Raw genomic sequence first — 12,819 nt, 5'->3', positions numbered from 1 at the left:
AATTTCCATACCAGGCCCTCCATAACCGAAAGGATGCACAGGTCTGGACTGAACAGCAGTAACAAGCTACATGGGGATAATGATATCTGCATTTTGGACCCTTGCCTTGTTAATGAGGATCAAACCAAACCCTGGCTATGTGGCCCTAATGTGTCGGGCCTACCCAAACGCTGGCTGTTACAGTGATCGTGGTTCACCTACTGGATCCCAGGCCTCTGCCATTTGCTCTGCTGTCCTCCACTCCTTCCTTTCCAGATTGGTCAAAAGCCTCTCTCTAGGAGTGTTTCTAAATTGCTTAACTTGGATAAGGGCCCTTCAGACAAAGCGAGGCATTAGAGGAAGGAAAAAAGGGCCAAGAGCACTTGAATGATCAAACTCTCAAGTGTTAGCACAACCATGAGACTCCAGGAGACCCCCATCGGGCCTCCAGAAGCAAGGAGTGACGGGGCTTATGACTCAGTGGCTGGCAAAATGGAGAGGTGGCATTTGGGCCCTGGAGGAGGGCCAAATGCCAATTCAGACCTGCCCAACTGAGCCTTGAGGAAGGATCTGTGCTCTCCTTGAAATGTCTTGAAGACATCAATTAATCAGTCAAAAATCAATAAGCATTTCTATGTGCCAGGCTCTGTGCTAGGTCTGGGGTGGGTACCAAGAAAGGCAAAAACACTCTCCCTGCCCTCAAAGAGGTCACAGTCTAATGGGGGAGACAAGATGTAAATGAATAGGTATGGTACATACAAGATGCAAACATCAGAATGTTGGAGGGGAAACTGAGGAAGAATTCAATCTATTCCCAGTGGACTCTGCCCTGCCCCTCCCCCTCCATAGGGGTCCACCTACTGAACTCCTAGGAGCTAAGGCCTTGTAAGAAGAGTAGAATGACAGAATCACCAAGCTGGAGGCCACCCCAGAGACCATTGTTTTACAAAAGTGACTTGAATCATGGCATGGTTGGAATAGAGTGAGAGGAGAAGAAGACAAGGAAGAGAAAGAAAGACATGGTGGATTGAGAGATGGAAGCAACCTTTGTGGATCATCTAGTCTGGGCTCCTTTTTCTAGATGATTAAACTGAAGACCAGAGATTGGAAGTGATTTGGCCCACTGTGGTCGTTAGAGCTGCCAGACCGGAATCCTGAGCCCCTCTTCTCTCCTGTGTCAGAATTAAACAGTGTCCCCTCTCTCTGCCTCTCTCCCTGTATTCTATTGCCTTCCTCTTTTCTTTGCTTTCAGTTTTCCTCTCCTTTCCTTCAATCCTCTTTTCCATTCCCCCAATCCTTCCTTTCCCCTACCCTACTGGTGTGACTTTGGGAAATTCATTTGACTGCTTTGGGCTTCAGTTTCTGTACAGGTAGTACAGTGGATAGAGTGCTGGGCCTGGAGTCAGGAAGACTCCTTTTCTTGACTTCAAATCCATTCGAAGACATTTAATAGCTGTGTGATCCTGGGCAAATCACTTAACCCTGTTGGCCTCAGTTTCCTCATATGAAAATGAGCTGGAGAAGGAAATGGTAAACCATCTAGTATCTTTGCCATAAAAACCTCAAATGGGATCATGAAGAATTACAGAGGATTGAAAAGACTCAACAACAAGAGGGTAGCTAGGTAGTGCAGTGGGTAGATCATTGGCTTGGAATCAGGGAGACTCATCTTCATGAGTTCAAATCTGACTTCAGACACTTACTAGCTGCGTGACCCTGAGCAAATCACTTTGCCCTGTTTGCCTCAGTTTCCTCATCTGTGAAATGAGCTGGAGAAGGAAATGCAAACCCCTCTAGTATCTTTGCCAAGAAAACCCCAAGATGGAGTTGCAAAGAGCTGGACACAATTGAAATGACTCAACAGCAAATACAAAAAAGAGGAGTTTTTTGTTTTTATTCCAAAGGCAAGAGAGCCACTGGGACTTCTTGAGCAGGGAAGTGATGTTGCCAGACCTGTGCTTGAGGCACATCATTTTGGAACTTGTGTGGAGGATGCCTTGCAAAGTGAAGAGACCTGGGGGACGGGTGAGCAATTAGGAAGGGTGAGCAATTAGGAAAATATTAGAATAATACAAACAAGGGGTGCTAAAGTCCTGAGATATGGCTGCATTAGTGGAAAGAAGGGGATAGATTTGAGATATGTTACAAGGATGCCTCTGACAAGATGTGAAAACCAATGGGCAATGGAGGATTGAACAATACAGAAGCATTGAGGGTGACTTCAAGGATGGGAAGCTGAGTGATTGGAAACATGGTGGCTTCCTCTATAGAAACAGGTAGATTAGTAGAAGTGGTGGGCTTGAGGAGGAGGACAGGTAGGCAAAAATAGTTCTGTTTCGGACATGTTAAATTGGAAATTGTTATGGGACATCCAGAGTGGTCGAGATGGCCAGGAGGGAGTTGGAAATGGAGGCCTGGAGCTAGATGGGCTAGTGATTTGCATTGAATGGATGAGAGAACCCAGCTGGGATAGGGAGGGTGATGGGCTCCCCAGGAAAGAAAGAAGAGGACCCAGGATTGAACCCCAGGGGTACAGCCAAGCAAAAGGGACCAGAGCAGGGGCAGGGATAGTGCAGCTCTGTGAGACCTTGCTAAGTCATGACCACTTCTCAGCCTTATCTGTCTCATCCATAAAATGAGGAATTTGGATAGATGATCACTGAGGTCTCTTCAAGCTCCAAATGCTTTGAGGTGACATGCCTACAACCTCCTGAGTATGAGAGCCTGGACTGAGACTTAGACTTCCTAACCTGCTTCTTAGTACTTGCCTTACCTTGGGAGACTCATGCCACCACTCTAGGCCTCAGTTTCCCTCTCTGTAAAATGAGAAGGTTCAACTGGATAGACTTTAAAGTCACTCATAGTTCTAAATCATACACAGTTCAAAATTCCGCTTTAGAGTCTTCCTTATGAAGATCAGAATGTGTTGAAAATATATTCTCTTATTAATTTTCCCCACATAGTTAAGACAACAGGGGATAGAAGGGCATTTTGCAGAAAGAGAAACTGAGGCACAAGGGTTATTATTAAAGCCAAGCTTCATTTATATAGTGTTTGAACTGCCCTCATCACAAGGTGCAGAAGTAGAATGGTGTAGCGAGTAAAACACTTAATTTGCAGTTAGGAGGATCTGGATTCAAATTCTACCTTAGGCACCTACAATCCAGGTGGCCTTGGAAAGGTCTCAAACTCTCTGAATCTCAGTCTCTTCATCTGTAAAATGAGGATAGTAATCACAGCTCCCTCCCAACATTGTTATGAGGAATGAATGAAATAATGGATATAAAATGTTTTGCAAACCTTAACAAGTGCCATAGAAAGGAAGGGTATTATAAGTTGGTGATATAAGGATGATCATTCCCATTTTAAAGGTGAAGAAAGTAAAGAAGATGAGGGGAAACTTCCCTAAGGTCACACACCCCAGTGACAGGGTTTGGATTTGGCCTCAGGCTTTTCTGACACCGGAATGACCCAGTACTCTCTCCATTAGTCCAAGGATGCCCTGGCAAGAGGATCATTTGGAATCACACCAAGCACTGCACAGCTGTGCATGGGATCCTTGATTTTTGGGCATCTCTCTTCCTGGTCCATGTAGCAGCAAAACTTCCCTCTCGTCTCAGCTCATCTTTCTCATGCAAATCTAAATGCTCCTACCTGTGGTATTATTAGTGTCCTTAGGCCTGACGCCGGAGCTGTTTGGCTCGGAAGGGAAGTTTTGGATTGGCATTAAGTTTGCTGCCTTGAAGTTGGAAGCCAATAGACTCAAGGCTGTGAGCTGCCATCTGTTTCTGGAATGGATACTGTTGTCTGCTGCTCCCCTCCCCAGCCTCCCACCACCTGCAAATGTTATTTTCCACTAAATAACTCGTATCTATCTCTACTCTCCCCCCAACCCCACCCTGCTCCCCACTTAGTGGAAGTTTTGGCATTCTTATCAGCTCTGTCTCTCTGAATGCAAGCTAGAAGTGTTAGAAGGCAGAGATGAGGCCACACTACAACCCCAGATGCCCAGCGGGTGTGGAGACCACCTTTTCCCAGGCTGATGTCTCCACTTGGGTGATCTGGAACTAGACCGGGGCAGCATGATATGGGGGAAAAGCTACTGCTCTGGTGCCAGAGGGGTTGACTTCCAGTCCCACCTTTAATGTTTGCTACCTATGTGACCTTGGCAAAATCATTAATCCTCTCTTCATCTCAGCTTTCTCATCTGTAAAGTGAGGACACTGTACTTGGTGGCCTCTAAATGCCCTTTCAGCTTTAGAGCTATGATCCGTTAGCCAAGTTATGGCTGTTTCTGGAATTTCCCACCAATCTTGGCTAAAAGACTGATCACAAAATGACAGTGAATAGTTATTGGTCCTTGGAGAGCTGTCTATCAATGGAATAAAACTTCTTAGGTAGTGAGCTCCCTTTTCCTGAGAGAATTCAACAAGAGAATGATCAAATCTTAGAGTGAGAAGAGGAAAAGTACAGAATTTAGTGTCTGAGAACATCCAGTTGTTGAAAGTCCTTCATAAATGAGGTGCCCAGAACTGAAGGCTGAATTTGAGATGTGGTCTGGCCAGTATTGAGTCCATGAATACTATTGTTTCTTTGGTTCTGGACACTATGCCTTTCAGTGCATACTAAGATCAGATTCATATCGTAGTCTGCCATGTTTCCCTGCCCCAGTGTCACTTCCTCATAACTGACCCTGATCACTGGATCATGCTGGTTAATCCATCCAATCCACCATGCTTGCCATACCACACACTTCCTTGGCTAAATAACAACGATGACAACAGTGGAGATTAGAGCTGTGATTTCTTAGGTATGGAGAACTCCCAAGGGAGGAAAGTCCCTCTACCAATGCAAGGTTTTACTTTCTCTGTGACTTAAGAGTGTTGGAAAGTTGCCTAGAGATCAGAGAGGTTAAGGGACTTGCCCAACATCACAAGTCAGTTAAGGGTCAGAGATAAGACTTGAATCCATGTCTTCCTTGCTCTGAGACTGGCCTTCTCCATGGCTCCACCCTTCCTGCCTTAATGTAAATAATGGTCAACACATTTAGAGCCTTAAGGTTGACTGAGCACAGTGTGGCTTGAGAAATGTCCACTATTTTCTTAGGTAGGATCAGGGAATCATAGATTTAGAGCTGAAAGGCAGGTCAGTGCTCATCTACTACCCTAGATCACCCACTTTTTCCTAGATGGGATATTATGTGGCTTGCCAAGGTCCCCGCTGCAGCAAATGTCAGAGGTGGGACTTGAACCCAAGTCCTCTGATTACAGAGACATCCCTTTCCATTGTACCGCACTGCTTTCTCCTGAGCCTGATGTACCAATCAGCTGTCAGTGATAGTTCTCTTCTTGTGTTTGGATTTCATACAGGACTAATGCTGCTATGTTGACTTGGGTTTCCACATGAAATGTCTTCCTGCTACATCAGAACAAAGTTAATCAGCCACCAAGCATTTATTAAGCACTTGCTGTGTGTGAGGCATTTAAAACCCTTCCTCAAGCTTGGATTCAGAGAGGAAGATTGGAAAAGTTCAAAGAGCTTTTTGGGTTTGGGAGTCATGAGACTTTAGTTCAAACATTGTCTCCTACACTTGTGGCGCTAGCTAGGTGACCCTGGGTAAGTCACTTGACCTCTTTCAGATTCAGGCTTTTTATCTAAGAGATGGGATCGTTGGTGCAGAAAAGCCTTTTAAGCAGTGTGGCACAATAGATAGTGCCCTGGAGCCTTAGAGACATGTAGTAGTATGACCTAGGTTCAAATTCTGTCTCATACCCTTAATAATTGTGGGACCCTAAGAAAACTATTACTTATATCACCTTTCTTAGTCCCCTCATTTGTAAAATTATGGGGTTGAGCTTGACCCCTTCTAGCTGTAAACCTAGAATCCTCTGAATTTGGAAGTGGTCTACGCGTGTTAATCATGCTAGGAAGACTGCTTAGACATCCTTCCAATGTCAGCCATTACCAGATTAGATAGAACTTTGGAACATGGGATGACTCCTAGACACTGTCTCCTCTGGGAGGGATTGGGAAGTTGGTCACCTGAGCCATTGATGCTTCCAGTAGGCCCACCCTTTAAAAGGATGCTTTAGCTGACTTAATGGCCTCTATTTGAAGACATGGATTAGGGGAGGCCTTTGTGGATGTGGGCTTTTATAAATAAGACATAGATTACTGAGATGTAGAGAACTTCTCTGGAAGCCACTGAAATAGGGAGGAGTAACTTTTGTGAAAGAATCTCATGAATCGCTGTATTCTCCATCATATGGCCTCTGTGGAGGCATCATGCCTTCCATTCCGACTGGGTTGGCACCAACATGAGAGATACAGTGTGGTAAAGGCAAAGGAGTGCTGAGTATGGAGCCCCAAGATCTGAGACACTTACTACCTGCTTTAAGGAACATAGGCCTTTCATGCCTGGGGTTCCTCATTGTACTGATTGGTGATTGCCTTGGCTTGGTTCCCTACCACATCTAGGTCCAGGATTGAACCATGATTCACTTCACCCCTGAGCTTCTTATCATCTGCCTAACCCCCTGTCTTGCCTCTGGTCCTTTCCTAGTTAGGAAACCATAATCAGATCATCTTTGTCAGCTTCTGGAACGAAAGTCTCAGTCTACTCTCCTATGGCTATACTCTCCATTCTGGGGAATTTCCAAAGCAATACATTCCTCCATGGCTACCACTCCCCTGTATGAGTTGTTTCCCCAATTACAATCTAAGCTGCTTGAAGGCAGGGAAAGACAATTCCACAGAGCTTCTTTAGCATATTGTTTGGTACATAGTAAATGTTTAATAAATGCCTTCCCTCTCCTATTCATTCATTCATTCAGTAGGTCAATAAACATTTATCAAGCTCCTACTATGTGCCAGACATTGTGCTAAGTGCTAGAGATATAAAAAAAGGTAAAGGGCAGTGCCTGCTCTCATAGAACTTACAGTCTAATGGGGAGACAGCATGCAATGTTGTCTAGTTACATGCAGGATAAATTCACTCACTCATTCATTCATTCATTCTCTATTCCAGTTGTGAATCTTGGGATCCTATGACCCTCTGCAGCTATTTGGGGTTTTGCAGTCTTGATCCCAAAGCACTGGGAGCAATTTGTGAGAAATGAGAGGATCTCCCTTTGCTCGCTCCTTTCTCATTGTGTGTCCTGGCAGATTTCCAGTCTCAGTAATTATATTTTGCCTCCCCATCGTTCAGCAGCCATTTTAATTTGATACACTTTTTTCGCTCTACTTCTTGCCTCCAACAGCCTGTGTGGGCTGCTGACCTGCTCCATATTTCATCCTGGGGTCGAAGGGATAGCTTTGTTGGGGAAGGAAAGAATATGTTGGTGCCTTGGACTGGATTTTTTTAGATCCTGAAAGGCCCCCACTCAGGGTTCTTGTAAAATTTGAATGAGATGATATACATAAAGCACTCAGAAAATACTTAAGCATTGGAGAAATGTGAGCTATCAGTCCAGATGAGAGCTAAAGAGCACATGAACTCAGGTTCATCTTGAGAATAGAAAAGAGGAGGTAGCTAGCTAGGTGAGAGCAGCTAGAGGTGGGAACCATGATTATCCACAACTGACCAGCTGTAGAATGTTGACAAGAGAGCATCAAAGTATAACAAGACTCCTGCTGCCCTAACAAGTCAGCTCTATGCTTGGAATACTCGATGCTAGGTGGTTGGGTTTTGTTTCCCATTCAGGCCTGTACCAAGCCACACTAACACACATACTGTGCACTCATATGGTGTTTACCTCTTTTTAAAGCATTTTTCCATATATTATCTCATTTTATGGAAAACTTGCCAGCGAGTAGAGCTGGGCAGGTGTTTATGAGTATATAGATTAAGAATTCTTAACTTTGGTATGCGTGAAACCTTTGGACCCCTTCTCAGAATAATTATTTTAAATGTATAGAATTATGAAGAAAACCAAGGGTTAGTGAAAATAAAGATAGAATTAAAAAAAAGTTTAAGTTTTTAGACCCCTTGAAATCTAACCATGCTCTAGAAGGAGGACCTAACTTTAGGGAGGTGACTGGGTCCAGAAAAAGGCTCAGCTGTTTCAGCCATGACCAAAAGCCTTTTAGGTACAACCTTGCAAAGGTAACAATAACCATTCATTGGTTTAGCCCACTTCTTATACCTTATTCCAATTCATTCACTCCATCTTCCCTCCAAATTGACCTTTTTGCTGTTCCTAGTCCATCTCCCATTCCTATGCTTTTGTGACAGACTGTACTCTGTGCCTGGAATGCATTCCTTTCCTGCCTCTGTCTCCTAGAATCCTTTTTAGTGTATTTTTGGTTTTTGTGTGACTCTTTGTGATCTATTTTGTGATTTTCTTGGCAAAGATATTGGAGTGGTTTGCCATTTCCTTTTCCAGCTCATTTTCCAGATGAGGAAACTGAGGCCAACAGGTTTAAGTGACTTGCCTGGGTCACACGGCTCCTGACTCCAGTCCTGGTACTCTATCCACTGCATCACCTAGCATTCCCACGTAGAATCTTTACTTTTCTTCAAACTTAGGTCAACTTTTACTTTCTTATAACATGTCAAAAGCTTTACAAGCCTCAAAGTGCGCTAAAGGTGGTGTTGTTATCTAGCTGTTAGTACCTTTCCTTCATTGTTATCTTATATCCATGCATTTATGCTGTATGTATTTTATGTCTGCTTATCTGTGGATAAACAGGTAGGTGGCACAGTGGATAGAGGGCTGGACCTGGAATCATGGTGACTCATCATCTTGAGTTCGAACCTAGCTTCAGATACTTACTAGCTGTGTGACCCTAACCTTGTTTGTCTCAGTTTCCTCATCCATAAAATGAGCCAGAGAGGGAAATGACAAACCACTCCTGTATCTTGGCCAAGAAAATCCCAAGTGGGGTCACAAAGAGTCAGAGATTATTGAAACCACTAAACAACAACAAAATCTGTGGATATATGATTTTCCCCAGTAGGATGTAAGCTCTTTGAAGGTAAGGACCATGTTACTTTTGTCTTCATATCAACAATACATAGCACAGTGCTTGACACCTGGTGCTTCTTGATTGATTCATGGGTATAGAGAACTCTAAGTATGTAAACTTCTTCCACCAAGATGGACTGACAATTCCCCCGTACCTCAGTTTTAAGGTAATTGTCTGAGGCACTGAGAGGTTAAGTGACTTTCCCTTGGCCAAACAACTCCGCCAGTATGTGCTGGAGGTGGCACTTGAAGCCAAACCATCCTGACCCCACATCTGGACCTCTCGTCACCACACCAAGCTCCTTCTCTGACTACAATGACAGCTCACATTTCTGTGGCTCTCAGGTTTCCAGAGGCCAAACCTACAAGTTGGTTGGTTGAGAATTATGATCCCTGTTTTGCTGATGAGGAAACTCAGGCTCAGAAATGGAAAGGTGTAGTCCATTGAATGAGAGATTCAGAACTAAAAGAGGCCTTAGATGCCAGTGAGTAGAGTTCCCTCATTTTATAGATGAGAAAATGAGGCTCAGAGAGGGTTAAATGACATGTCTGATGTCAGCGGTGAGGTGTCATACTTAAAGTGCTGGACTTAGAGACTGAGACATCTAAGTATAATCCTGGCCCAGACCTGTACTGACTGTGTGGTCTTGGCCAAATGGTAACCTTTTCTCAGCCTCAGCTTTTTCATCTGTGAAATGGGGATGATAAGATTACCAACCTCACAGGCTTGTAATGAAGTTCAAATGAAAGGAATACATAAAATGCCTTGCAAGCCTTAAAGTGCTATATAAATGCTATCATCATCTGTATCATTATTGTTATTGTTATCATCATCATCATCATCATCATCATCATCATCATCATCACTTTGGTAGTAAGCATCAGGACTAGGATTTGAATCCAGATCCTCTAAATGTAAATATAACACCCTTTCTACTCTCATATGCTGCCTCCCAAAATGGGGCAGTCGGAGGACTCAGAATTGGAAGGTACTTTCTAGATCATTGTAGTCTAGAACCCATCCTCATTTTATAGATGAAAAAAGCAACTGAGACTTAGCAAGGCTTCCCATCATTGGGGACTTTTAAGCAGAGGTTAAATGACCACCTGTCAGGTATGCTGAAGAAATGATTCTTGTTGGGGGTAGACTACATGGCCTCTGAGTTCCACTCTAATGCCATCATCTTGTGCTTCTTCGTTAGGAATCATGCCACTAGCATGAGGTCTAGAACACAAGTCTTCTAACTTCAAATCCGGTGCTAACTTTTCCCAGGTAGGCTGGACTCTTGTCATAGCACTGGACCCCCAGACTAGAAATGAATCTCAGAAGCCATTGTGTTATCCCCACCTGAAACATGAATTTCGTTTACATGCTTCCCCTTCATTGCATCCCTCCTGTTCCCTGTATCCCCTGCCATAAGCCAAGTCTCAACTCCATTTCTGAGATGACAGATTGTCATATAATTAGGACAGTGAGGCTCTGAAATTGTGTCAATTCACTGATGGCTCAGTCCCCCAGCACCTGACCCAGTACTAAGCTAGAAACACGTTACGCTTCATCTTGATTTCCCCACGAGTGTTGGTCCTCTTAATGGGCTCGGAGGCAGAGCAGAAACATGTCTCTTGGGAGGCACCCTGAACATCTGACTCTTGGTGAAGCGACTTTTGAGTTGCCATATTTTTGCTGTGTCTTTTGAGAATGCCTGGGTGTTTGTGACTGAGAAAATATTCTGAGTCAGTGGAGCATCCTGCTTGTTCCTTGTTTCCCCCATTGTTAGTTTTGTTTGTCTTGGTTTGATTTTTGAACAGGCTGGTGACCTTACTGGCATAAAGAGCTCTGGGTGAGGAGCTACCTCAATTAATTCAGGTTAGCACTTTTTCTTCAACATTTATTCGGGAGGGTTGCCTGGGACACTAAGAGGTTCAATGACCTGGCCAAGATCACACAGACAGGCCTCAGAGATGGAATTTGAGACTAGCTATTTCTGACTCAGAGGCCAGTCCTGTTTTCTCTAGGCCAAACTGCCTCTCAACCATTAGTTCTCCACCCTCCCCTACTACTTTTTTTAAAAAAAGCATTTTGTATTTACCTGTTTATGTGTCATTCTCCCAAATCAAATGTAAACTCTTGAAAGCGGGGATTATTGTAGTTTCTCATTTTTTGTATTTCTAGAGCCTAGCACCATACATGGAACATAGTGGGATAGGGACAACACATATTTTATTGGTATATAGAACTCCAAGATGAGGGAACTCCCTGTACCACTGTAGATCATACCTTTTCCCCAACTTGTAGTGTTAGAAAGTTTCCTACAATATTTTGAGGTTAAGTAACTTGCCCGGGGTCATATAGCAACTATGGATCAGAAGCTATGGACTCACTGCATTGGATTAAACTGTCATGGGTACGTTGTGGTCTCAGCTAAGCACCTGGTCCTTCCAACTCCTAGTCCAATATATTTCCACCATTGACCTGGATACACACACACACACACACACACACACACACAATATATATATATACTCACACACACGTATATATATATATATATACACACACACACATACAAACACACACATACATACACACATATATATACACACACATATGTAATATATGCTCACACACACTATATATATATATATACACACACAAACACACACACATGTATACACACATATAATATATATACTCACACACACACACAAACACACACAACTATACACATATATACACACACGCAGCCTCACTATAGCCTTCTTTTGATGCATCACTGTGTAGGGAAGTAACCCTACAGCGTCAGAGATGGTGCCAGCAGAGCCGCCTCTATCACGTACCTGTTCAGTTGTTTGGCTGAATGAAGGTCACTTAACCTCTCGGTGCCCCAGACAATTATCTTAAAACTGAGGTATAGATGAATTGTCTGTCCATCTTGGGGGAAATATTTGGTGTTCTGTGCTGAACCTAGGCATGTAACAAATGCTAGTAATGCCAGCTCTACTACAAGAAATAATTGCACTATTGCCAGTCTGAGCTGGTGCTTTATTTGCATGAAAGGTGTATATCCATCCCATTCAGCCATTGACCTTGGGTATCTTGCCATGTGCACTGCTGCTTATTCCCTCTCCTTTCCCCAGCTGGAACTGTACCCCCTGGATTAACACTCCAGAGACAGTGCTCCCCTTGCAAACCTCCCTAATGTATCTAATCCACTTATTTTTTCTCATTGTCTGATGTTTATTTAGGCATCTACATAGAGCAGTATATAGAGTGTTGGAGCCAAGAAGACTTGAGTTCAAATCCTGTCTCAAACACTTATTGACTATGTTATTCTGGATGAGGCATTTAACCTCTTTCAGGCTCAGTTTCCTCATCTGTAAAATGGGGTAACTAATAGCACCTTCCTTATACGACTGTTGTGAAGATCAGATAAGATAACATAGAATTTGTAAAGATTAAGGTTATATAACTGCTATCTAAGAAGTGTGTGTTAAAACTGTCCCTCAATTTTCCCTTTTGTTACATGCTAAAGTGTGAGTCATTGTACTTGTGCCTTTAATGCAAAGATGCACATGCAAACTTTCCTGATCGCCCTGGTGCTATTGCCCTCCCAAATACAATGTATTTATTTTGCGTATGCTTATATCTGTATATGAATGAATAAATGAATGAAAAGTGCTTAGCTACGTGTCAAATACTGTCCTAAGTGCTCTGGATATACATATAAAAGCAATAATAGGGAGAGGAAACAACACTCACAAGAGAATTGGTGTTGGGAGAAAAAGGAAATAGTTTACCTATCAGATCTATGGAGAACAGAAGAATTCATGACCGAACAGGAGATAGAGAACATTCTGAAAAGCAAAATGGATA

Source organism: Phascolarctos cinereus, unplaced genomic scaffold (genome assembly GCF_003287225.1).
Source record: "Phascolarctos cinereus isolate Bilbo 61053 unplaced genomic scaffold, phaCin_HiC Scaffold_5;HRSCAF=322, whole genome shotgun sequence".
In the NCBI taxonomy this organism is placed as follows: Eukaryota; Metazoa; Chordata; class Mammalia; order Diprotodontia; family Phascolarctidae; genus Phascolarctos; species Phascolarctos cinereus.
Note: the sequence above shows the minus strand (reverse complement) of the source record.